Genomic DNA, 26,219 nt, shown 5'->3' on the forward strand with positions numbered 1-26,219 from the left:
AAAACTGTCTTATCCAAACTGGAAAGTTGAATAACTAGAGTTATGTTGACTATTTCGTTTATATGACGTCATTCCATTTTCGACCAATGCAGTGTAATGAAATTTTGAATTCCAACCAATCACAGTCATACTTTGCGATAATTTTTGCAGCTAGATTTATCGCTATCAATTTATCGCATGGTCGTTCTTTTGTTTTAGTCGTTGTCGCCAACTGTTTCCCCGTAAATTGATGATCATGAATACATTAAAATGCAACTGTACGGTTAAACGTTTCTTTCAATTTTAAGCAATGAATGCAAGATTGATATTTAATATTAATTAATATATTGACGCAGTGAAGACGTTCAAAACGGCGCAACATGTAGACACAAAATCTTCATGCATCTTAATTGAAAGTACCTTTAAACTTGATTCTTTCAATATTCTTCCCAGATTGCACACATACGCGATTGAAATATTGAACTGTGTAGATGCAGCTTTAGTTCCGTTACACACTACAGCGAGAATTCGTTTGTCGAGCTATAAAAATGCTTTCTTGTAGCACTCATTGTAACGGTCGAAACAAGGCACAGCTGACATTGGTCCTGCTTCCACAGGAGGCCTAACGTAACCTATAAAATTGTAGCCTATAACATTTGTATTGAAATTAAACAATTCATAGACGTTCAAATTTATGTAACATCATCGCATATCAAACTCAAAGGCCTTGCATAGTAATAATGTCTTTGATCAAACTGCCTTTCGTATGGCGTAATAAAATTCGTGTTTTAATTAGGCCTATCTATACAGAGATGGCTTCACTGTGTAGCAACATGTCTCACTGTGAATACATAAGCATTGGTATGTAGCTGTCCTCACTGTTACTGTTAAATTAAATTATGATTTCAGCAGATAATGAAAATGTATTTGTTATAATAATAAGAGAAAAGTGCAGTACATGTAATTAACAATGTTAAACCTGTATTTCGATTTTCGCAATTGGCATTACTGAATAATAACATCGAATTTCTTTATTGCAATAATCGATATTCATCTACGAGTATTTCAACTTGACAATGTCTGAATAGGTTAAGTATTCGTTAATATACAATTATTAACATTTTGTGATCGAATTTTAGGGATATATTATTTAAATTTTTATTTTATTCACGAAATAGTCCTAATAAATGTCACTCGAGGTCTGAGATTTTCCAGATAAATCCACTCGCTTCGCTCGTGGATTTATCGGCAGATCTCAGACCTCTCGTGACGTTACTACAGATAATATTTATATTTCCTTTGTTGGTTTTCCTCTTGATCATGGTTTGAAGTGTTGTTAAAAAAATTCAAGAAGTCTGACTCAGGGTTGTAGGAATTATGAGTTTTTTGCATTTCCGGAAAAATAACTTATGGAATAAGACCAGTTCTGGAAAGGTGCGCCTCATACATCGATCGTATGCGGAGACTTAACAGTAAGACGGAAAAGAGAGAAGATTGGAGAATGCTGGGTTGCAGTGACAGACTTGCCTTGCGCAGAAAACTATGAATTAATAAAGATTTGTCGATTACTATTTTTTTAGCTTTTATGCATATTTCTTACTTTTCAAATATTGTATCGTTAACTGCTCTAGTTTAAGGAAGCTCGGAGCTTTGTGAACAAAGGTAAGTAACGCGACAGTCTGACATCGAGAGCACCCAGGTGATTCCTCTTCCCTTCCCCTTCCCCTCCCTCTTTCCCATGTGTACTGAAATGTAAGAAGTTCTGCGTCAGAAGTGATTTCCGCGATATTTCGAAATCTATTCTTTGCAGTAGGCTATCACAACACTTTCGTATAATAAGAAATTAAATAATATAGACAATTTTTCCTCTGATTGAGGTTCTGGCTGATATGTACAGTAGTGGCAAAACAAACCGGACCGACCCTTGTAGCTGATTTCAGTGCCTTGTTCACTCCAGAGCACGATAGACTGGTAACTAAGACTTTCGTGGTTCGAATCCTGCCTGGAAAGGAAACTTTTTTGTTTCCTATTGAAATTTATTCCCAATACTTTTCGAGTGCAGCGATATTTTACTACTTAATTAACTTATTATTCCCAGAACATGAATTTTACCAGCAATCGAAAAGTATTGAGAATAAATTTGAATAAGGAACAAAATAAAGTTTCCTTCCCAGGCAGGATTCGAACCACGAAAGTCTTAGATACCAGTCTGTCGTGCTCTGGAATGAACAAGGCTCTGAAATCAGCTACAACTGTACATCTATTACACTGAACAACAAGAATTTTGCTCCGACTTAAAACAATGTGTCCCTTATGGTGTGGTTTGCGCTGAATCCGAAAATGCATCTCTTTTCTTCGTATCACGTAAGGTTTTCAAGGTATTATATGATTTCACTATTTGATAAGTGTTCTCCCAGGAAACATCTGGCGCGGATTACAGGCTAATGTATTTTATGAGTTCATGACCTGTTTCTGGTTTATTATGGTTCTTGGCATGTTCTTTTGTACTTCTAATAAATAAACAGATATTGGTCCCTTCTATTCAGTAAATTTCATAATAGTTCAATAAACAAACAAGGGTGTGAGTTTCAGTATTTAAAAGAAAAGTTTGCCAGTTTAAGTGAAGGCAAATTAAAAGAGAGCATTTTCATCGGTCCACAAATTCGCAGTTGTGGCTGACTCTTTATTTGAGGAAAAACGTTCCGTTACAGAAAAAATGGCATGGCGCGTTTTCAAAGATCTTTGCTCAAATTTCTTTGGAAATTCTAGGGCAGACAACCACATCGAGCTTGTGGAAACCATATTAAGTGCATATGAGAAAATGGGGTGTAATATGGCTCTCAAAATACACTTTTTACATTTTAATTTGGATTTCTTTCCTCCTAACCTTGGAACGGTAAGCGACGAGCATGGGGAAATGGAAAGACGATATAAAGGAAGATCATTCAGCAAGCTTGCAGACTATTGTTGGTTCCTTGTAAAATACAGTCCCGGGTTTAGTTATAAACCTAAGTCATCCAGAAAATTCTTTTAAATGGTAAGTTCAAATTCCGAGATTTTTCTCATTATACATATGAAATATTTTTATTCTTGTTGTGTTTTTGTATTTTAAACTATGTAACATCATTTTTGTATCAAGAACACATTTTTCAAGTATTATAAGGCATTTTTAAACTCTAGTCTGTTGTAATTTTATCAGTAGCAGTGAAAAATAAAAAAAAAAAGTTATTTTCATAAAAAAATCAATTCACTTTCCCCAGAAAATGGTACGTGATGGGCCAATTTGGATTTTAAATTCAGATTTAGGGCACACATATTAGTAATATTTACCTATTTTTATTTTGGAGCAAGACAAAGGGTAAAATTTTGTTGTTCAGTGTTATCAGGCAGTACATCTCACTTGACAATATCTGTGAGAGGAAGAATTGTTTGTATGCATCTGTAGTAAGATCAATGTCGTCGTCTTCTTCTTCCTAACAAGTATTAGGCCGAGTGGCCTTTTACGGTCTCAAACTAGAATTTTCAGTCCATCTCTTCTTCGGACGACCTAGAGATCTTTTGCCATGCGGATGGTAATGAAACAGTGCTTTTGGAATTCTGCATCGATCCATTCGTTCGAGATGACCCTTCCACTGAAGGTTGCTAAAAGGTAGTGATGTGCATTCCATCTACAACCTCTCCTACCCAAACCCCATCCTCACCTTCACGTGGTGCAACCTGTTTTGTACGAACGAGGCTCTAGGGACAGAGTATCAGCGGTATAACTGAAATGTCATATGCAGAGGAAATGCTGCATAGATGGAAACCCCACCACTTACACCTCTCTGGGCTAGCAACCCACTGAGCGTCATTTTCACATTGCTTTCAAGTCTCAACAGAAGCCTCGGATGACAAAGTCAGATCAATGTAATATGTATTAAATAGCTAGTCAGTGATGTATGCAATGGAGGGAGAAAGGAACTGGCCACCCTACCCCATTCTCCTGGTCTAATTGCCTTGTAAGTGGTGTCATGTTGGTATCACTTGTGGGGTTCAGACAGTTGACTAAACAACAATACAGGACAGCATCTCTCAAACTTTTTTGAAGTGGGGGCCACCTTTTAAGTCAGAACAGTTCCGCGGACCACCTTACTCTTGTTCCTTTCGAAAGCAAATTTATAATTTTTGTAGCATATTTTAATACCAGTATACTTATATTTTAAAATAGAATTAATTAATTATAATACTTTTCCAATATATTTTTTGTAACCAATCACAAGTAACAAATTATGTGCATTGTTGATTCATCGTTGCTTGTTAGAAGTTAGTTGTTTGAAATCCTTCTTATGTGGTACATGCTAGTAGTTGTCCATGTCGCTGTTAAATAGGGCCCATTATAAATAATTGAAAACTGGCTTTGATCCGAATCTTTGAAAAGAAAGGTACATGATGATACACTTCACTTAGGTAGTGCTAATAGTTCAGAACCTGTGTGCGAAAAAATATATTAATATCAGTGATTATAGTGTCATTAAAGAAATATATAGTCCTAGTGGTAGCTATTAAAAAAAATTCGTTAATATGACAAGAGTTATTTGGAACTTGGATTTACTTGTTGTGACAATGAGAGTGAACCAAAACCTCGGTGCGTCGTTTGTTACGAAGTGCTTTCAAACGAGTGTATGAAACCCACGAAATTGAAACGGCACTTAAAGACGAAACACGCAAGTGTAAAAAGTAAACTGTCGGATTTTAAAATAGGCGGAGTCTAAAATTTCTTATATCGTCATCTGGAAAAACAAATAAAAAATTAATGCAAAAACATGCCCGATTTTCAGCAAGTAAAGATGCAATTTGGCACGTTATATTATTGGTGTACGACGTACAGTACGTGCCCATTTCAATGTGCAGACTGGGTGTCGGCAAAACTACTAAGAAAGTTATCAGTACATGAAAAGGTTCGATACTTTGGTCCTCTGTTATGAATTCGGGTGGTCCCTGGCTGGGTTACAGGGTCGGCGCCAGATGAGCAGAGAAAAGATGGCGAGAACGCCACGTTCATAGTGCTTTAAATCCCTCTTTTGTTGCTGAGAGTAGAGTGAGAAGTGGGTAGACGGGTAGGGTAATAAATTTCATTAAATATTAGTACTGGGAGAAAAAGCGAAAGGCGATTGCCATGTATCATTTCCAAACTCTGAGATTTTCAACTATAGTGTGATACGCAATTCGTTTGAATTTTATTTTTTCTTCTGTCTTTTTTGAAGGACCACAAAGGCAAAACTCGAGGACCACAGATGATCCGCGGACCATAGTTTAAGAAACGCTGATATAGGCGATTCCAGAGAATCCCAGAGACAATACAAAAACAGTGTGAGCAGGGAAATAATAAAGAAATAAGAAACGCAAAGACAGGGAGTGCTTGACGCCCAACAAAAGAAATCAATCGAAGGATAATGTGAAAACGAAACGGCCAGTTTTTCATAATCCAAGTAATGGAGAAAAAGAAACAGAAGTAGAGTTCCTGCTTAATATCAAAACATTTACGTCACAAAATTGAATCGTTTGCGATAGGTTTCAGTTTCTTGTATTGCTCGATTTCTAAGATAAACGTGTCACTTTGCTGTTTACTGTGACTTTGGATGAAGCACTGAAGCGTTACGCGGAGTTGCTGACATTACAGGCGACGCTTTACTGTTGGTTGCTAGAGGTTATCACCCTCCGTTTTGTCGAAACTCTACATCCCTCCCCTCACTGGAACAATAAAGGTAGAGGGAGAACTTGTGATTGGATTGGGTTGTAAACCTACCCTTATTCCAAGGGTTGGAATTTTTTTTCTCTCTCCAACAACTCCATTGATAAACAGTGTTGTGTTAAAGGGTTGGTAAAATTATACTAGAATTAACCCCTGATAGTGTACCGGTTTCCATAAATACGTCACATGACGGCAGCATATAATTTTGTCTATTGTTTGCAATGGGAAGTCAGTTATGTATTGTGTTATAGAATAAACCGCAATTGCAGTGGTTTCCTGATTATAGCTGTAACGCAAAACAATCACAAAAACAAACACATTAATTAATCTTGCATACAGAAAGTACTGATAACCTCAGAATATAATTGTCTGTTATGACGTAAACTGTAGTGTTGCTAGCCATAGCGTAGCGGCTCCAGGTTCGATTTTCGACTGATAAGGAGACCTTGCAAAATCATGTCTTACAAGGAGAAGACACGCTCTGTATATCACAGAATTAAATAAGATTTTGTGACATGAAAGTATAAGACGTACCGTTTAAAGTCATACCTGGTATGGGTGGCCAATGACCCCTCGTTTTGAAAATATTGGCCATTGTTTGTGACATACTTCCGTTAGGTGTCTAATAGGAAAACATTAGACTGTGTAACGGCGTAGCTCATATGGTTGGATGCTGAGTTGTCATCCAGGCAACTTGAGTTCGAATCTTAATGCCTTCTCATTTTTTAAAGCTTGATATTATTTTTTATTCACTTTCAGTTGTCAGCTCCTATATTCAAAGCCATGTTGAAATATGCGTGGTATGCATCAAAATTAATAAACGAATGAGAAGTGTTTGTGAATGTGAAGGATATCTGTTTCGCAGTAGAAGTGCGGAAAAATGTGTGTGACTGAGGACAACCTTCTTTCATTTGCTGTGCATGGTGCAGGAAATATGTATGTTTTGTGTGTTTTTATGACATTTATCATAATGAATCGGGACACAATGAAGTGGAATAGCTGCTACAGAAACAGAACAGACACCAGTGACACATCTTACCTGCCTACATGAGCAATATTTCATTGTTTATCCTTTCCAATACAATGTTATTTAATTAGTAATTTGTTTAAAACATGATGAAGCGTTTAATACATTGAGAAATATGATATATGTAAATAGATAAGTGTGATCACAATATTAATCATTATTAAAAGAAAAAATAATAGGACCAGTTAAGATTCGAACTTAGGTTGCCTGGATAACAACTCAGCATCCAACAATATGGGCTACGCTGTTACACAGTCTAATGCTTCTCTATTGAGCACCTAACGGAAGTATGTCACAAACAATAGCCAATATTTTCAAAACGAGGGGTCATTGGCCACCCATACCAGGTATGACTTTAAACAGTACGTCTTGTACTTTCATCTCACACAATCTTATTCTATTCGGTGATATACAGAGCGTGTCCTCTCCTCGTTAGTCGAAACTCCACTTAACGAGTCTTACACGAGTATGCACTGTAAAGGAGATATTAAATATCTGTGCAACGGGATACCAGTTTAATATGGATGAATATTAGCAAAAAGGAAGAGACGTGCACTTTCTGTAGCTAATAATTATTGTGTGTCTGTTTCTATTTTCCATTGTGTTGTGAAAGTCCAATTGCAATAGAGTTTTATTTTATTATTTTATCCACTTTGATTATGTAATGTGGACTTTACATCACTAATAAAAATGTTGTAAACTCATTCATAACGCAACTAGTTAGGTAATGATACTTATATTACGCAACTAGTTAAGTAATTATACTCACTAAAGTATGTTAGCATTACCTTCTCCAACACACTTTCTACACTTTTCTTGGAACACCAATCTTCTAATTTGTTATATTCCACTTCATATCTTAGACGGGATTTCGATGGTACTAAACATTTAATTGGAGAATTTGCAGTATTTTCAATATCCGAATCCTCGTTTGAACTTATTTTAACAATGTTTGTTTATTTCTCATAGTTCTGCTGTTCTTCTGTTATAAACAAAAATCTATCGTGCTCAAAACTAATACAACAAACATAAACGAATCGCCTCTCTCAGGAAGAAACTAATAATACAGTAGAACTCCAGTTATCCGGACTAATTGGGGATCGGGCCGATCCGGATATGCAGAAATCCGGATAATTGGTTATTGCTCAGAAATAATGAAAAAACGATGTCTGACAAAGTAAAAACCCAATTTTTATTTATAAAAACGAATTAAGCAAACATATGTATGTATGTATGTACTATTAAAATTGTACGTTAAAGTAAATAAAAGCTAAATTTATTTTAGTGCAGTACATAATTGTGTATAGTACGTATACTGTATTTTCCTTGAAACATCTCGAATAGCGCACGTGAAGGTCGACGACTCGCGCTCTCGCCGTTCTTGTCACGATTTACTGTACAGTATTAATTTTTGTATTTTCCCCTAAATCGGTCCGGATAACTGGGAATCCGGACGATTGGGGCCAGGATAATTGGAGTTCTACAATCGCCTCTCTACAAAAGACATGTTCAAAACTAATAAAAATGATACAATTACTTTTATTAAAAATACTTTTTTATCAAAATGGATAAAACGTAGTACGATATACTTATCGTAACTTCATATTACATTAGACCTACTTGACTGGTGATCAAACTCGGCCTGCGGCCTCGTTCGACAACTTCCCAATCTCGTATTGTAATATGAAACGTTACGATACTCATGTCGTAAATAACTATTATAGTATTATCACAGTCTAGTATATACAGCCACGAAGCTTGAGTTGTGAGGGTGCTAGGAACAATAGACTGTGCCGGTATTATTTCGCATTGTCTGTAATGAGGCGATATTAGCGATCCTAGTGGTTAGCAACTATCTATGGATGCATATTCCCTACGTATTAAGCTTCGTGACTGTATATACTAGACTGTGCTTTTAACTTAAATGAGTGTTTACGACATTAATTTTATTTTGTATTTTTAATTTAAATTAGTGTTCATGGTTTAATTTATTGTAAAACAAGCAGTTTAACACTGAGTCCAGGGACTTGATTCTTCACTGATTAATGGTATAATAATTACTCGTAACGTTATGTTTTTCTTTATGGCCTGAGAACCGTTGTTTGAGAAAGGCTGTAATAATGTGAATTAATTGTAATCACGTATATACACATAGGTATATCATTACAATAATCATAATATTATCATTTTCGGCTTTAGAGATTCATCTTGCATTGTATCGATTTCAAGGAAAGGCTACACTGGGTCTTTTGAGAACATAACAGTGTCTTCCTCCCTTGAGCCTTTTAGGTATATTTTGTTAAGATTTTAAATTCCTCCTTCTCCGTAAGTATAAGTACATGCCGTCGTAAACGGTGTGTTGGAAATTTGATAAGTACACTCCAATGTCATTATTTCTGACCTGATCAGTTGTACGGTACTTAGCATACATACACAAGTACACACATGAAATCATCCATACATACACACATACATACTGTACATACTTTTATACATACATACTAGAGATGAAGAAAACTAACTGCCGCTCTCGCTCGCTGTGTTCGCTGCATTTGTCTTTCGAGTCTCGTCTCGTCATTCTCGTGCGTTTCGAGTCTCGCTCATCATTCTCGAAATAGCATTTAGTCGGCGTGGAAAGATTTCATAACTTTGAATAACATACATCATTGAAATAAATAACATTATAAATGTTTAAATGAGACAAAAAGACAAAACAGAACAGTATCTTAGTTATCAAAATGTTCTGGTTGTATTATGTGATATTACCTATGGTTATAGTCTATAAATAGAAAAAAAAAAAAGAAATAATTCTCAAATAAATTTGCATTTCTAAGAAACATAAAACATAACGTTTATATATTCAAAGATAAACCACACATGTTGGCCCAATTATACAGTGTTCATAGATTTGATAAGTAACGTAAAAAATTATATATTACAGTTATATGAACACTAATAAATATAATATAATTATTAAAAAATTAGTAAAAGTCAGACATGTTTCGGAAATACTTCTCCATCATCAGTGACTTTACCACGACGGCTGGTTCAGGTGATCGAACCGCGTTGTTGCTTACTTTACCACGACGGCTGGTTCAGATGATCGAATCGCGTTGTTGCTTACTTTACCACGACGGCTGGTTCAGGTGATCGAACCACGTTGTTGCTCACTTTACCACGACGACTGGTTCAGGTGATCGAACCGCGTTGTTGCTTACTTTACCACGACGGCTGGTTCAGGTGATCGAACCGCGTTGTTGCTTACTTTACCACGACGGCTGGTTCAGGTGATCGATCCGCGTTGTTGCGTACTTTACCACGACGGCTGGTTCAGGTGATCGAACCGCGTTGTTGCTTACTTTACCACGACGGCTGGTTCAGGTGATCGAACCGCGTTGTTGCTTACTTTACCACGACGGCTGGTTCAGGTGATCGAACCGCGTTGTTGCTTACTTTACCACGACGGCTGGTTCAGGTGATCGAACCGCGTTGTTGCTTACTTTACCACGACGGCTGGTTCAGGTGATCGAACCGCGTTGTTGCTTACTTTACCACGACGGCTGGTTCAGGTGATCGAACCACGTTGTTGCTTACTTTACCACGACGGCTGGTTCAGGTGATCGAACCGCGTTGTTGCTTACTTTACCACGACGGCTGGTTCAGGTGATCGAACCGCGTTGTTGCTTACTTTACCACGACGGCTGGTTCAGGTGATCGAACCACGTTGTTGCTCACTTTACCACGACGACTGGTTCAGGTGATCGAACCGCGTTGTTGCTTACTTTACTACGACGGCTGGTTCAGGTGATCGAACCGCGTTGTTGCTTACTTTACCACGACGGCTGATTCATATGATCGAACCAGCCGTCGTGGTAAAGTCACTGAGGATGGAGAAGCATCTCCGAAACATGTCTGACTTTTACTAATTTTTTTAATAATTATATTATATTTATTAGTGTTCATATAACTGTAATATATAATTTTTTACGTTTCTTATAACGTTAATATCTTTTTACTTGAGATTGCACACTTGATCTCAAACATATGGAAAGGAAATTCCTAGCCTTTTAGTAAGGGCCTAGTAATTAAATAAAGACTGGGGAACGGATTATTATACACTGAAGGGTAGAGATGTTTCAAATAGGCTACTTGATTGTTTATACATATATAACAGTTGTCAAAGTAGGTAAAAGTTCGGTCAGGTGTAAACAGCTGTGGCGATTCAAGGCTGCTTGACGCTCGGGACTTCGGGAGTGATCAATCTCGGCGTCTCGAAACACTCACAAGCAGTTTTTACGTCAACGATGCGACATATAGAACATTGTGGTGCGGGTTTTCGGCTTTGCGGGCGCTGTTAGTCTTGCTTTCTCGATCGTTGTTCATATCTAATACATACATACATACATACATACATACATACATACATACATACATACATACATACATACATACATACAGTCGACCTGGTTGGCGAGTTGGTATAGCGCTGGCCTTCTATGCCCAAGGGTGCGGGTTCGATCCGGGGCCAGGTCGATAGCATTTAAGTGTGCTTACATGCGACAGGCTCATGTAAGTAGATTTATTGGCATACATACACACATATAGACACATATACATACATAGAATTTTAAGATACCCTAAACCGTAAATTCATTTTTTTTGTAGGGTTAATTATCCGAAAGTGAATTTATCTCCGTCTGTCTTACGCCCATTCATAATTAACCGTTGTTTGTATAGTGAGACATATGACACTATTAACATTTATTTAGTACATGACCTTTCTAACCAAGAGAACATGCACTGATATTTAAACCTCTCTACTTGTAGGTCACATAAGAGAAATGCGTTACATTAAGACTTTGCTCATCAAAGTGGTAGAGTTATGAAGAAAAGTTTTTGTTGCGTAATTGTGACATAATATAACCAAAGTATATGTATCTGGTTAACTTACACATAAGTCGTTAACAGTTCATGTATTTAACCACTAATACACATGCTGAATTTTTAAGTGGAATTTATTTTGCATTCTTACATGAACACGGTTTAAAACAATGCAAATGTAATGACAATTCCATATAATTATTTCACTATTGTACCACATTAATATACTTGTATAATATCGAGGATTCTGTCCAGTAAAAATGTAAAAAACTATACTAATTTATAACCTATTTGTAATTGTGAAAGCTATTAAATGCTATTAAATCACAGTCATTAACAATACTCTCTTTGGACTAGATGAAAGTATTTATATAAAACTACATTCATACTCAATAAATGAAAGATACAAAATAATTACATTACTTACTTCATTGCACTAAACTTAAAAGGGAACAAATTGTCATATTGAAGGTTCAACTATATGTAACCCAGTTTGTTTTAAATAAAATACACTATCATGTGTACAAGGTCTAAACGATTTACGTGTTCAGTTAACATACATTATTTTGTATTATTTAAATGAATTTCAAATGAATATTTCAAATCAAAATTCATTGTTTAAATATTCTACAATAACAGATCTTCTACCACAATCTAACAAATTTTATATTCAATGTCTTTGGAATAGCATAAGAAACATACAGAGTGGCCAAGAGATTTCATCCAGACTTGTAGAAGATGCACAGTGCCACGAATAGAGAAACGTTTTTAGGACTAGCGTTGCTATACTTCCCGATTCTGGGATTCGAAATGTCTAAAAATCGTCAAAATCAATTTTATGGTTATGTTTTAAAACAAGAAAGTAAAGCTATGAACATCCGATAAGCAAGAAGTACTTGAATTTCCAGTATTATAAAAATATACTCCGGAGAATACCAATTTGAGAAAGCAGTGTATTATGATAGGAAATGATTAAAGGAATTTTAGTTTTGTCCTTTAAATATGCAGAAATTTGATACGAACGAATGTAACATTGTAAAATTCCTTTTCAGAACGAAAAATGTAATGTTCGCAGTATTGAATCTACAGCGCTGTGATCCATAGATACTGCAACGCTTAAATCACTTTCTCATACGGTAACGATATTGTAGCTATAAACGTCATATTATATGTAAAGAATAATTTTATTATCAATAATAAAATTATTACTCTGTTTTCTTAAACTTTCTTCATTCGACATTCAGGACTACAGAGGTCATCTGACGTAGTCAATTTCAGGCTGTATTAACACAATTCGAACAGTTCTAAAAGTTTCCAGTAGACGTAACTGATTTTTGTTTTCTGGGGATAATTTCGTTGTGATAAAGATATATACAGAGTGTTTCCGAGGTGGTGTTACAAACTTTCAGGGATGATGGCGAAGGGCACATCTATAGATTTGAAATGAGGAACCCTGGTCCGGAAATGACCGAGTCGAAAGTTATAAGCAAAAATAGTTGTGTGGAAATGAAATAATTTTATTCCTTTGTACGCCTTATTTATGTGTATTTATCTGTAGATCTTACACATACTGTATTCATCTGACGTTGCTTACGTTGTCTACTTACAGTATTCCATTCAGTGCGCTGTCTGAGGGATGGTGACAGGAAACTACACTAAAGCAATGCAGATAGCGTAATGTGTAACGGACATGGTCGGTCCTGATATGCACGTCTGTAGACAGCAGTGTATGTGTACAAGTTGCAGTGTCCTGTCGATCAGTCCTAGTGAAATGAGGAGTACACGAGAGCGGAATAAGCAGACCTGATTTTCGAATACGGATGAGCCAATGAGAACAGTAGACAAGCTCACAGATTGTATCGGGCCAAATACCCACGTAGGAGACATCCGGCCCATACCGGTATCATTTTTCCACGACTGTTTCAGAAGTTAAGGGAAGGAGGGCACGTGGTGCCAAATTACAGTTCCATTTCCACACAACTATTTTTGCTTATAACTTTCGACTCGGTAATTTCCGGACCATGGTTCCTTATCTCAAATTGATACATGTGCCCTTTCCATCATCCCTGAAAGTTTGTAACACCACCCCGGAAACACCCTGTATATATATTAAGTTTTCGTTAATAAGTCCAGTTACTGTTTTACTTGTTGGGTCAACTTCTACAAACCCAAGATTTGTATATTCTCGTGCTAAATTAGAAGACTAAGAGGATCCATCAGAAGAGTTGATATTATAGCCATTAATCCAAAGAAAAGCAAAGCTGTAGTTCTTTCATCTTACAGTTCGTTTCGAAACAATCGACCAGCATTGATTTGGAAAAGAAAAGTTTTTATGAACCATAACTTGAGCATTCGTTAGGATATACTTCCAAAAACCGGTGAGTCATGGGACTCCTTTTTGGTAGTAGTGATAGTATTTCAAAATTTACATGGGGTATTATATTACTTTTATTACATATAACTATATTACTCATGAACACTGTTGCATCTGACCAAACTTATGTAATTTACATGGGGTATATTAAAAACTTTTCATATTCATCACCAAACTGCGGAAGAAATTATCATAGCCATCATCAAAGGTTCCTTGTTATTTTTCCTATATTTACACTTCTCAGACACCATTTAAACCTTGTACAGACATGTGCCCATGTAAAATATTTTATTAATGTAGAATTGTGCGAAATGCGTTTTTGTTGATGAAATTGCAGAGAAATTAAAATAAATATAGATTCGTACTCATGGCTAAAAGCGAACATACTTCAAGTGATACCAAGCCACTTTTTGCAATTTTTGATTCCTTCAATCAGATGTACTGCCTATAAGGAAAAAAATGTATAATAATTTTTGTCCATTTGTGAATATACTTGATAATTTCGTAAAACAGTACAGATTCTGTATTCTGAAACAAACATTATGTTGACTGAATATCAATTCACTTTAAGGAATGTTACTGAATTAATACTGTTCAAGCCCCTTAATACTTTTAATCTATATTTTTTTGTCTACTTATATTCGTACTTATAATATAATTTATGCGTGTTCTTTTCACTTCAATGCTAATAAATATTTTTTTTTGTTTATTTTACCGTAATTTGTCACTTACATGCATACATTATATTTTTCTATAACGATTTTTAATTATGAACTTTATGTTTCCCAACGATTATGAGATAACTCTGAGGACTGTAAACAAGGAATTTGCTTTCGAAACCCGCTAAGTTTGCTGAAATCATTACAGCTTTTGGATGGGTGTTAACTTTCGTGTACGACTGTCTTTTATGAAACAGTCTAGACGGCCATTATGTTGTATAAAAATAAGTCGGCTGTAATAGCCATGAGATTATAAATTTATACTTGAAAAAATACATTAAAGTAATTCGCACATTTCTACTCTAATATTTTCTATAAAAGTAGTATACAGGGTGGAACATAAGGTAGTATATTAATTGTAGGATGTGATTCCTTAAATTATAACGAACAAACATATCTAATACCATTTTGCTGTTTTTGCGAGGTTTCTGAAGAAATAATACTTTTATGCCGACATTTCGATCGCGAATTTTACGAATATTGTTTCAAATATGGTTTAATTTGTTGTATAACAACGAAGAGAAGGTTTTTTATGTGCACGTTGCAGCAGTACTTTAATTAGAAAATCCACAGATAACGAATTAATCGACTGAAGAAACATTGGAAACATTGATTGTCGAGTCACGTAGGCCTACAGAAGGTCTAAAAATCTGGCATCGCTGTCGAGACGGCAGACGGTTTGCGTAGTACTGATCAGCTGTTGTGATGTTTACATTGCATTAGTGAGCAGTTGGACGTACAGCGTATTTTTAACAGTATTCGTAAAATTCGCGATTGAAATGTCGGTATAAAAGTATTAGTTCTTCAAAAACCTTGCAAAAACGAGCAAAATGATATTAGACTTTTTGTTCGTTATATTTTAAGGAATCACATCCTACAATTAATGTACTACCTTATGTTCCACCCTGTATTTTGTTTAATACTGAAAAATTGCAGATATATAATATACTGGTTTTATAAAATATGGACCTATCTATTAATTGTGGTAGTAGCCACAGAGTAAAGAAATATGCCAATGAAAAACCCACAGTCCTATTTTGAATATTTTTCAAGTTACCATTCTGTGAATTTGTTAGTCTAGTCCCAATAATGAAAGACAATCTCTTAACGGTTTAAAAGTTGGAAAGAGATATGGATTGTTTGTAGGGAAGACATTCCCGATATTTTATTTCTTTACGCTCAAATGATTTCCTCATTTTAATAGGTAAAATTATGTAAACTCAACCTAACTCAGAGTGATTAGGCAATGTATGGAGAGCTGTTCTCGGATTCCACGACAAGTTAGTTGAACACTTCGATTTCAGGTAGCAAACAAATGTATAATGGACACCAACACACTGCCTAATCACAGATCATGTTTATTTGACATCTTGAGAACTATTTGAGTTAGGAGATTGCAACGTTTTGCTTTTGTGTTCTTTTGAATTAGAGAACATTCTAGAAATTTTTGTCGGTTTATTTCTGAGACACTCTGTATATGTCTCAAGCGAAAGTGGATCAATTTATTTGAAATAATATGTTCGGCATCGAATCTCATTTTTATCATCCAATCTCATTTTTATCAGATGACTGATGTGATACAGTTGCTATAGAATCAAAAACTTCCTTCAAATACCCTCTGTAATTTGTAAGAAGTTTAATTTTCGTAGAAAATTGATCCATTTTCAATTGACCATAGTAACACTATTATCTTCTACTGTATACTAAAACTACGTATATAAACATTACTAAATTTGTTTTTAATACTTGCTTAACTGTTACTGTTGACGCCTTAATAAAATGGGTGATTTTATATTTCCGTTTAAAATACTTCACTTTGACACAAAATTTGGTCGTTATCCATAACTAAAACGGACTTAATTTGCAACGTTGTATGGCATTTTAAACACTTAAATACTATTATAATGTATACAAAAAACTAATTTACAATACTTGCATTAGCGTTTCATATTTCCGATGAATGTGACATTTTTACCTTCTGTTTTCTTTATCACCAAATACTACACTTTTCGTCTTAACTTTGTTTCATGTTATGATACAATTAGCAATTACAATGCATAATATACTTATTATAAGAAAAAAAAAGCGAGAACAAGAGTCGAAAAAAATTTAAGTTTTTTTTTATGTAATGCATACATCTACAGTAAACTCACTTGCTGCGTTGCATTCATTAAGCAAGTGTGCTTTTATTCAAACACATTAAATTTGCTGTGATATAAAATATTCGTTTAGTAGATTGTACATTCGTTACAAAGAAATTATGGCTACGATTATACTGATCGTCAATACCAAACTGTTACCTTTGAACTCTAGCGACTACATAATACTGGATTTATGAGATACTATCTTTGTCAGAATTATGCAAGGAATACAAGCCGTTATTGATAACTCTACTAATATAAATACACTTACATTGACTCAGTTCTTACATCTGACATACTAATAAAATAATTACATCGTTATTGCTTATATAAATTTATATAATCTCTTTGAACATATTTCACAAGTTTATCTTTATTTACAAGAAAAGCTACCTGCTGCTGAGAATAATACCACGAGGAATATAACATAATGTATTCCGCTGACATTTGACATCTGATTCTGGTATTTTATTATTGAGAGTTCACCCTCACGTTTGCCGATAAGTGCTTCATCTTTGATTATAGGAGAGGCAATTGTCAAGAAAATATTATTTCATGTAATTATAAGTAGATTTTTTCACCGTTTCATACATTAGGTACGTATTCATTAGAAATCGAGTTTTGAACAAAGAAAGAATTATGCAAATTATGTAACGTTTACTTGATTTTAAGTGATTATTTTTTGATATAAAATTAAGCGCTAAAATGTTATTTTTTATTGAATATATTATTTTTATTGTAATCAGCGTAAATCTCTCGGGGTGCTACAATTTCTATAAATATTTATCTCGCAGACTACATTTATGAAATATTTTAATATACAGTGTGTAACGAAAAAATTAGGAAAACTTCAGGTATGGATTCTTCATTTATGTATAGAGGAAAAAATGGTTATATAACATGAGTCCAGAAATGTTTGATTTCTGAGCAGAGCTTGCGAGTATGTTCATAGTACAGACCGATTATTTAGTCCTGACAGCTCAGAGACGCGAAAGAGGGGAAGTAATAGGAGGAGTGGGGAGAGTTCCGGAGTAGAGATAAGGGCGAGCGGTCGGTAAAGGAATGCAGTACAGCTTAATTGTACTAGAAACATACCGCTCTACCGCACGCATGACATCCGATCGCTCCGAAGGCAAGCGAGTGAATAACCCAAACACCCCTTGGCGTAACTAAATGGACTCGCCCGTCCCAGGCGCACATCTCCGGCGACTGTCAGGACTAAATAATCGTACTATACACTCCAGTACGTTTGCTTCGTTATTATGATGCAAGTCCTGTAACTCAGATCCTCATATTACGAGGAATTGATAGGCCTACCAGAAGTTTTGCCACTTTTTTTCGTTACACCCTGTATATGTCACTTATGGACTGTATCTTGTACGAGTAATTTTGCTTTTTTTTGTGAGAGGTCTGAAGTATCTAACTGCCATTTTTCTTTAATGATAACTGTTTTTAGCTGCTGGCAATTGTCGGGTAAAATATTTCATTTTATTTTACTTGAAGGAGAGATATTGTGCTCATCCGTATTATAGACCTGTGCAATACATAAATTAATAATTGAACAATCTAAGTTTGCTCCTCATATCATATGCTATTGATGGAGCTTAAGTGGGTTCACTTTGCTCCTTAAAGTTACATCCATAAATATTAGTTCTTAGTCTATGCTAAAGTCGTGAAATGCTCACTGTTTTAAACTTCTTTCAAAGAAATGAAAACAGTAGGAATCCACCTATTTCTCTATCTTGTATACTGTAGATGACCTTAACATCAAGAACTTCCAATTAATACACCGACAACCCATTTGAAATGCCGCCGGTGTGGTTTTTACAGAAGATCTGCTCCTATCTGATTTATAATCGAAATGATTTGGGTATCAGCAGCCTTAGATGATTTTACAGTATTCCATGTGTTTTCTAGCAATCTTGGACATAAAAGTCAGCTTGACAAATGGGGCGCAGGCCAAGAAAAATTATTTTTTGCACGATCGTATTTTTTGTTGGGCCTATTTATAGCTATTGTTGTTACGCCTTGAAAGTTGGAATTTCCACACAGAAACTTGTTGCTGAGAAACCATTCTTCATAACATAAAACTATACTGAAATAGACTCATTACAGTACACTTATTGTTACTTAGTTACCATTACAGTATAGTTTTGCGAGAGCTTTGGAATAATATTGCTCTGAATTTTCAATGCAATATATGTTGTATTTGCAATTTTAAAAATATGATCGTGCAAAAAATGTCGTATAACACTTGTAAAGTGCATTACAACATTTCGGAAATTGAAAAAACGAGCAGAGCGAGTTTTTCAAACTTCTCGCTCGATTTTGTGAAAAACACTTCCCAACTTTGTACCGTAATATAGTAGTACGAGTACACGATCGTGTTTACAGCTATTGTTCTTTGGCCTTGAAAATTAGAATTCTTACATAGAAGCTTGTTAGGGAAACCATTCTACAGAACATAAAACTATTTTGAAATAGAACCCATTACATTGCACTTATTGTTACTTCATTACAATTACAGTGCAGATTTGCGAAGGTTTTTGAATAATATTGCTCTGAATTTTCAATGCAAAATATGAGCGTGCAAAAATGTTGTACAATACACGTTTTTGAAGTGCATTACAAACCTTGTATCGTAATATATTATTTCAATTATATGTGTTAACTAATTATATTACACTACTAGGAACTAGAAACTAAATTCAAGTCATGATTGTTTACTGTAGATCTTTGACTGAACGATACGGAAAATATTAAATTTAAATTAAAATTGGTGAACTATAACTCCGAGGATTGGTCGGAATACCCCAGGGTTGAGCTGAAAGATAAGTTCGTCCACGGATGTGCTTTTAGTTTTCACAAAATACGGTATTTTTTGAGCGTATATAAAAAGATTATACTAATTAATTAAAATTATGCTTTAAAACTCTTGTCCCTCCTTCAAGTTTTACTCATTAATTCGGTTTTCAGGTCTTTTACTAGCAGAAGGAACCACTTCATTAATTAATTCACGCTTAAAAGAACTTCAAACGCGATTTTAATCAAATTGACGACATTGAAGTTTTCAACCGTGGCAATGTAATTCTTTGCCACGATTAAAGACAGAAATATTCTCAGAAGCAGGTTCACTTTGACAACGCCACTAACAGATCTAATAAAGTAGGTGTACATTTTTGTATATTTCTCTAAAAGAAAACAATCACTTAATACTATTTCTCTACAACTCTCACATCCCCATCGTTGATATCACGTAATTTGTATCCATCAGTGTTGCTTCATAACGTGAACGCGAAGTTTCACTCAAGAGCTTCTCAATTAAATTAAGACCTGTACAAGCTTGACTGTTACATGAATAAGGAGCCAGTCCTCGTTTGTTGGATAAAGTGTCAGTTTGTGATCAAGAACTTTCTAAATGTTGGAAAGTAACAAAAGGAGATATGTAAATACAGGATTGTTTCCGATGTCTGATAACGAATTTGAATGACATTATGTGCGTCAGGAGTCACACGACAGTTGAACTGTGGCGCGATGTGACAGACCAGTAGTGAGTGATCTCATAGTCAGAGTGCACGGCGACTTACAGCAGAAATTCCCAAGAAAATCTAGCCTTTTTGGGAGGGTTACATTACGACCCTTTCCAATGCCAAGTACATTTAAGTGAAAATAAAAGAAGCCTGCAATAAACGAGGTTTCGTTCTTTCCAAGAAAGGCATCTTCTGTGTACTTAATAAGATTGGTAAAGCTCGAATGGAATTAATTTGTATCATATCGTGGGGTGCGGCGACTTCTGACGGGGAGTGGATTTCCTTGCTTTATCCACTCTGGAATTAATCCCATCCGAGCTTTGCCAGTCTTATTAGGTACACACAAGATGCCTTTCTTGGAAATAACGAAACCATGTTTCTTTGCAGGCTCCTATGATTTTCACGTAACTGTACTTGGCATCGAAAAGGACTGTTATGTACTCCTCCCAAAAAGGCTCGATTTTCTTGAGCATTGCTACTGTGATACACCGTGCACTATGATTATGAAGTCACTCAATACTGGTCTGTCACCTCTCGCCGCAATTCAGCTGTCGGTGTGATTCCTGACGTCATTCAAATTCGTTATCAGAGATAGGAAACAACCCTGTAGATCAATTTAAAGAACTGATGTATTGTTCAAAATCTCTAGACTTGATTTACAAAATTTTAATTACAAGATAGCAGTATTGAAAACAGTAACTTATTACCTCTAAGAACGATTTTCTTTTACGATACAATCTAATCATAAGACCAGCAATTAAGAAAATTTAGCTGCTCTGCTCTCAGCTTGGCGGAAAATTTGAAGGAATTTCTTTGAAAACGAAATTATTATGAGATTGTTTCCGGAATGTTAATGCCTTTCAACTGCTAGGTGGACTATTTAAAAATATTCTATCAAGAAACTTTTGCGATTGATTACTATTTCATTGAGAAACCCGTTCTATCTTAACATCACTGAAAGCTAAATGTGAACTGAAATGTTTTATTTAGTGCTCTCATTTTTATTGAAAATGCAGGAAATTAATGAAAATACAAGGATACGTAATAATAAAAATATTGTTATAGTATTATAAAAAGTCTTATTTCTCGAATTAATTGATATATCATATATACACAACAAACTTTTCCTGTTAAGTTTCGTGATATCATTTCTCACTTAATTTTTCTACTTGAAATATAAAAAATGAGAACACGAAAATATCTAAACTTCTTATGCAAGAAGATGTAGATTCATGCTCATAAATATTGATAGGCCTATTGGGATTATTTCGAAATGTTAATAATAAATTTGGACATACTTGCGGCACAGATTTTGGGCGTTATAACTTTGTATTGAAATAGGTATATATTTTGGAACTATTTACTGAGTTTTATCCTCAGACAAATGTCGTTCTTAAGTTTGGAAGTCAGATCTAATAAGGAATATTGGTTATTTCTGAATAGTTATGTTAAATTAAATTCGATCCATAGCCGACATGTCTATTAATTTTCTCTCTTATAAGATTGCATAATGAGATGAATATAATGTAATAGTGATAAGATTTCTTTCGCAAAATCATATAGTTGTATGGAAATGAAGCAAATATTTTCTTCTTTTATCCAGTTATTTATGTTATTATTTTGCTCCAACGTTTAGATTTCTGAATTATTTATTTACGTATATCATCATCATAATCATCCTTGCATGTTTTGGACCTAGGCGTCCGTTACGGTCTCCATCCAACGTTTGAAGGGTCGACCTAAGGATCTCTTGCCCGCTGGTTGGTAATTTAGAATCTGACGAGGTATTCTGGTATGGTTCATTATTATTACATGAGATTTCCAATTTCTTCTATAGTTTTGTATATAATCTATGATTGGTTCAATTTGTAGTTCTTTCATGATGTCAGAGTTTCTTTTATGATCTGTTAGGAGTAGCCTGCTCTACGCCTCATAAATCTCATTTTTGCCGCGGTCAATCTGCATAGCCACACTGCGGAAGGTCCAGGCCTCACTGTCGTGGCATAGTATAAGTCTGGCTAATGTTTTATAAATTCTAGTGCGTGTATGTTTCTGTACTATGGTTGGTTTTAAAATGTTATTAATAGTTCCCATTGTTCTATTCAATTTAATTATTTTTATTGAGGTATTTTTCTTCTTCTTCATATGCGATTTCATATCCGAGGTAATTACATTTTTTAATTTGTTATAGTATTTCATTGTTAATAAAATTTTACTACGAACTGAATATTTTCCTAAAAAGGCCAGAACTTTAGATTTTGCTGTTGAAATTTCCATATTGTAATTTTCTGCAGTTTGATGGAAAAAATGGACTGAACGTTGATCTTCTTCTGAGGTCGCTACAAACACTACGAAGTCTACAAATAATAAGGTGCCTAGATGGTATAATCGATTGAGTGGTATACTACCATGTGGTTTTAGTGTCCATTCCTTGATAATAGAGTTCATGTATTGTATATTATGAAAAGCAGAGGTGAAAGGCTAGAAGCTTGACTGACTCCTTGATTTATGGACTTCCATTTCAAAAGTTTGTTTTCAGTCCTAACTTGTATATAGTTATCGTTATAAATATTGTATATAGCTTTTATTAATTTATTTGGAATATCATCATGTGTTAGAATCTCCAATAATTTATTTATATTTACTCTATCGAAAGCTTTCTTCAAATCAAGAAATGCCATATGTTTTTCAACATTGAATTCTCTATGTTTTTCTAACGATAATAATGAAAAATATAAATTTTACGGATTATAACATTTCACAATCATCTTGTGAGAATATACTATATCATCTAATTAAAGAGAAACATTTTGTAAATGACTAAGTTGTAACTTTTGAGTGTATATATGAATTGAAAGGACCACATTAAACTTAACAAATAACAATTTTTTTAGTATGAACATATCTGCAAGGAAACTGGTTGATGACATTTTCGGGTACTGAAACTACCAGGAAAAAGATAAACATAGAAAATATTGAAATTTAATAAGTAATCTCTCTTAATTGTTTAGGATAATACATCTCTTGAAGAGATAATATAGGACAGTGTGCTAAAATGGAAAGAGGTAAATTTGAGGGGCAATGAAAAGTAGTAATAGATAAATTACATTCAGAAACACTAAATTTCATAGACTGATTGCTATTCCAACTTTACATCATGTCGTATTTTTAGGTAGACTATATGACTATATAGATTATCAGGTATGAAAGCGGCAAGATTTGTAGTGATTCTGCGCATGCGGTCACGTGATATCGTAAACTGCTTTGTTTTAATCCGTTTTTGAGCGCTGGAAAGGCCATATCAGTTGTATTCTGCTTTGTTTTATTTATATATTACTTTTAAATAAGAATAACTTTGATTTACTTAATACAATTAGCTATTTTACGTAAAGTCAGCGTAAGAATTGTTTAAGATAAGTTCTACGAAGGACGTACAAAGTGCTTGCACGCAAAAACAATATTAATGTAATTACCTCAACGGTTGGCATCTGACAAAAGCAGTTTTGTTCGAAAACTCATGTGACTGTATATGTGAGGTAGCATTGTAAATAATTTTAAAACTTAGAAACAATCTTTGCTGCGCTGATAATTGGATTACTGTATTTGTGGGAAGACACTACAGTTTTTATGGGAAAACGAATTACAAAATTTCAGTATTGCCATTCATTCAGTTATCGAAAAGATAACTAAAGAGGCATAAATGTACAAGTAAGTGCGTATATAAAAGGTTAAAAAACTTTTATACCTGTTAGTGACTAAGCTATTTCACTGTTAGGGAAAATAGTTCTAGATACGTTGTAAATCGGATTGTATTTCTCTTCACTTAAAAGCAGAAGTTATTGACTAGAACTGAAGAAAGTTGGAGAATGGGCAGTAATACTTTTGTCACTATGGTGACAAGAGATTAAAAGTTTTCTGCAACTCCTGTCACATAGATGCAAATCATTTTTATCTTTACGAACAATGTACAATACCAAGGATTTCTCTACTGAGATACATAGCAGCATTCGATCCTAAAAGATGAATCTTGGAGCTTTATTATATTCTATTGTCCAGTGTTATTTACCACTTTTAAGATCCTAAGTGGCAAAATGACGTAAGGAGCGATAAATTTTGTGGAAAGGACGAATTTTGTCTGGTTGCTTGGATCTGAAATTGTTCAGCAGGAGTCGCAGCATTCGTTCAAAAAAGGCGCTGTCCAAATTTTAGACGGAATTATGATCGCATGCCATGGTAACTCGCTACAGGCTGAGGACCTCCAATTATCTTCATAATTTAAGTTTAATTTTTTTGTAGACTTGGTCTTCAAAAATTTATAATTTCAGTTTAATTTTCCTCTACACTTGGTGTTCAAATATGTGTAATTTCAGTTTGATTTTCCCCTAGACTTGGTCTTCAAAAATGTATAATTTCAGTTTAATTTTTCTCTCTTCAAAAATGTATAATTTTCAGTTCAATTTTTCTCTACACTTGGTCTTCAAAAATTTATAATTTCAGTTTAATTTTTCTCTAAATGTGGTCTTAAAAATATATAATTTCAGTTTAATTTTTCTCTGCACTTGGTCTTAAAAATTTATAATTCAGTTTGATTTTACCCTAGACTTGGTCTTCAAAAATGTATAATTTTCAATTTAATTTTTCTCTAGACTTGGTATTAAAAAATTTATAATTTTCAGTTTAATTTTTCTTTAGGCTTGGTCTTCAAAAATTTATAATTTTTAGTTTAATTTTTCTCTAGGCTTGGTCTTCAAAAATTTATAATTTCAGTGTAATTTTTCTCTAGATTTGGTCTTCAAAATAATTTCAGTTTAATTTTTCTCTAGACTTGGTCTTCAAAATAATTTCAGTTTAATTTTTCTGTAGGCTTGGTCTTCACAAATTTATAATTTCAGTTTAATTTTACTGTAGACTTCGTCTTCAAAATAATTTCAGTTTAATTTTTCTCTAGGCTTCATCTTCAAAAATTTATAATTTCAGTGTAATTTTTCTCTAGATTTGGTCTTCAAAATAATTTCAGTTTAATTTTTCTCTAGACATGGTATTCAAAATAATTTCAGCTTAATTTTTCTCTAGATTTGGTCTTCAAATATGTATAATTTCAGTTTGATTTTTCCCTAGACTTAGTCTTCAAAAATGTATAATTTTCACTTTAATTTTTCTCTATAATTGGTTTTCAAAAATTTATAATTTCAATTTAATTTTTCTCTAGACTTGGTCTTCAAAATAATTTCATTTTAATTTTTCTCTAGACTTGATCTTCAAAATTTTGTAATTTCAATTTAATTTTTCTCTAGACTTGATCTTCAAAACAATTTCAGTTTTTTTCTCTCCTGACTTAGTCTTCAGAAATATATAATTTCAGTTTAATTTTTCTCTAGACTTGGTCTTCAAAATAGTTTCAGTTTAATTTTTCTCTTAACTTGGTATTCAAAAATGTATAAAGATGGTCTTTTACGTAAGAGTTTGGTTCAACCAATTTAAAGATTTTATATTAAAAAGAAGGTGCAAAGTTGAAAAGAACTAAATAAAACAAAATTTATCGATGCACAGTAGCTCCGGGACTTTATGTAGAAACCAAGGAAGTTGTGGACCAAAACGTTTGAAGATATCTAGTTTAATTTCTAATGTTTCTGGCGACTTTTCACTGATACATTATGGTTTAAAGCTTGTCCCATGTAATAAATTGACAGATTTGACGCAAAATTACCTTTATGCAGTTGTCAACGTTAACCAGACATAAGATACTTAACTGATCAGGCGAATCTTTCAATATCAAAGCGACATGTCTAAAGTTAGACCTAGTAGGTAGTTCCAAAATGTTTAGTGGGTTTGTTTCA

At 34.2% G+C, this 26,219-nt stretch overlaps 1 protein-coding gene across 5 annotated transcripts in view; it reads right to left on the bottom strand.

Annotated features, from left to right (window-relative positions):
- Positions 1 to 26,219, bottom strand: part of moody (G-protein coupled receptor moody) — a 485,897-nt gene that overhangs the window by 39,809 nt on the left and 419,869 nt on the right. The window lies entirely within an intron of this gene.

This window comes from Periplaneta americana, chromosome 2 (genome assembly GCF_040183065.1).
Source record: "Periplaneta americana isolate PAMFEO1 chromosome 2, P.americana_PAMFEO1_priV1, whole genome shotgun sequence".
NCBI classification, from domain to species: Eukaryota; Metazoa; Arthropoda; class Insecta; order Blattodea; family Blattidae; genus Periplaneta; species Periplaneta americana.